The sequence below is a fragment of the Epinephelus moara genome, chromosome 18, assembly GCF_006386435.1.
Source record: "Epinephelus moara isolate mb chromosome 18, YSFRI_EMoa_1.0, whole genome shotgun sequence".
Lineage (NCBI taxonomy): Eukaryota > Metazoa > Chordata > Actinopteri > Perciformes > Serranidae > Epinephelus > Epinephelus moara.
Window position 1 is genome coordinate 5,312,065 of NC_065523.1, and position 2,924 is coordinate 5,314,988.

Genomic DNA, 2,924 nt, shown 5'->3' on the forward strand with positions numbered 1-2,924 from the left:
CTTAGTATGCTATTTACAGAGATAGCACTGGCGATCTGAACCGGTCAGTGGCGAAAAAAAGCACTTTTAATGCACAAACTTATACGGGACGCATTTGCCCCCATTACCGTTTTAGCTCGTTTCGCGGCTGCCAGCTGCATCCGCCTCCCTCAATACTGAACCAATTTTAAAACAAGTTGTACCTATGAATCATACGCGCACATACACATGGGGAAATAGAGCCCAGGTTGAAAAATACCGAAGTTATCCTTTAATTTACTCTAAATGTAATGCACTTTGAGCTGCATTTTGTTTATGAAATGGGATATATGAGTGAAGTTAATTATTATTTTTATTACTAAGCCCCCAAAGTCCTGAAGAACACATTTTTTTAAATCTTTTTTTTGTGCAGGAGAATATTTTGATCGCACAAGATAAAAAATTTCAATTGTCAGGACTTTCGAGGCTTCTAATAATTTGTCAATTTTAATGAAACTAAGAAATAGAAAAAAACTACCTGCATCCCCTGCACTGGAGATCTGTCTCAAGTAAGCAGTTATCCTGTGAGTCTCAGAGGGCACAAATTGTGACAGCATGTAATTCTGCTGTTCACTCAAGGCCCCCCCCCCCTCCAGCCCCCCGCCACTCCATCCCTCCCCTCTCCTCCCATTCTCTCTGTGTATCTCTCCCCCTGCTGGCTAATAATACCTCTGTTCAAGCCTGAGCATACAGGCTTTTGATGGAGCCGGCCACTCCAGGCTGCCGTGCGTCAGCTATGACGTCAATGCATCCAAACACACAGGGCTCTGTGTGGAGGAGAAGCCTACTGTGGGTGGGTTAGCTGGGCCTGTTAGCTGCTGCCTGTAGCTTTGCTCAGTAGCATAGCACAGTGAATGGCAGAGGAAAAAAACAACAAGTCATGAATGCCGGGCAGGATGGGGAGGGGGGCAATGGGGACAAAGAGGAAGGAGCATGAGCAAGAAGGAGGTTCAGGGTTGTGATAAACTGCCATTTTCATACTGCACATATCTGATACAGTGTTCCTGTTCCTCTGATATACAGCTGCTTCTTTTCATCCAGAGTTTCATTTGATTTTGAATTGATGACTCTTTGCCTGTCAGTTATTGCAGTTCTTCATTAAATGTTGGGTAAAAATCATCACCCGCGCTATATCTTTATGTATAGATGCCTAGAACAAGACATTCTCACTCCGACCTCGTCACATATTGATGTCTTTGACTTTCCACGTTGACATTTGACGTGCAAGGCACCCTACAGTGCGTGCGTTGGTTGTTGACGTTCTGGGACGCCATGTCAACTTAAGCCTGTTATATACATTGTCTGTTTTCAAAATACACTTCCATTTTCACAGGAAATGTACAGTTTGTATACAGTCTCTTTCAAAAATCCTTCAACAACAAACGCACGTGGTTGGGTTTAGGTCATGCTTTGTGATTCATTTCGCTTTTGGATACTTGTGTCACTTGATATTGTAGCACTCAGGTCAAATTAAAAACAGTAAAGGTATTCGGAACCCGTCACTTTTTTTTCATATTTTGTTATGTTGCAGGCTTATGCTTAAACTGTTTAATATCCCTTTTAGCTGGGCTTCTCATGAACATTCACAGAGTTGTCCCTAGGCCACCTCTGTGTTGTCTTGGCTGTGTGTTTAGGGTCATTGTCCTGTTGGAAGATGAACCATCAGTCCAGTCTGAGGTCCTCAGCGCTCTGGACCAGGTTTTCATTAAGGATCTCTCTGTACTTTAATTTTTTTACTTTTTTTTTAATTGGTGGACTGCACTAAGCACAGACAGAAGGAGAGACATACAATACATAGAAATAAAAGGCATACAAGCAAGCTAAAGATGAGAACAAAAAAAAAAAAGATAAAAAAACAATAATACAGTAATTATGTGCCATCCAGTTATTGCTACTAAGAGTGGTTATTCAGGGCACACCTGCATATGTGTGTGTTTGTGTGTGTGTGTGTGTATGTGTGTATACACAGTGAGGTGATTAGTGTACATTTTGTACATTTTCTGTTGAGTGTGTTGTGGGCCTACTCTGTGTAAAATTTTCTACTGCATGTATTGTATTGTACATTGAAAAAATATTGTTGCAGATTTGTTTCCAGTAGCTGATATCAGTAATAGCACCAGTCATGCATTTGAAGAGAGAGATTGTTGTCTGTTCTTAACAGACACTTGTAGATATTTGAGGACTTGTTGTGAACTGTTAATTGTTTGATAGGCAATAGTCTGTAATCCTCATTCAAAAAGGGAAACCAGAAAGCCATCTTGATGATCTTGATGCTAGTAACCAGTAAGCACATTAACAACAAAATCCAATGTTGAAAGAACAGAACATATTTACTGTTACTATAAGAGCTCAATGGCTAAAGAAAAATAATCTTACCTTATAAAACAAATTTGTTTCGACCTCACTTCCTCTTGATTTTAGCTCTTTGTTTCCTTTTCTTACTTCAGTTTCCCTTCTCATGCGCTAAGCTGCACTGCCAGAGAGCCCACCAATCACCAAGGTGACAGCTCTTAAGGCCATGGAAGCCTTAAATGCCCTGAAACACAAGGTCGACATTCAGCCGTCGCTCGAAGTTGGGCTGTTGGTAAGTGTCTGATGTATCCTGCACTGCTGACGCTCGTCTGTGCTAGTTGGCTTTTTTTCTGCAGATTCAGCATGTCAAACCGGCGTTGACAAGTGAAGCCCATTGGTAAATGAAATCACTCTGACTGGCGGTTGATTGTTAGAGGTTTCTTTTTAATTTGAAAGTCCTTAATGTGCCATATTGGTGTGAATCACAGACTGTATATAGGAGGGGATGTAACCATGACCTCACTGGTTTGTGGACCTCCCTTTTCAAACCTCCAGTCTGGCATTTTGGCCGTTGCCATGTTGTTTTTGTTGGAGCCAGAAGTGACCATATCTGG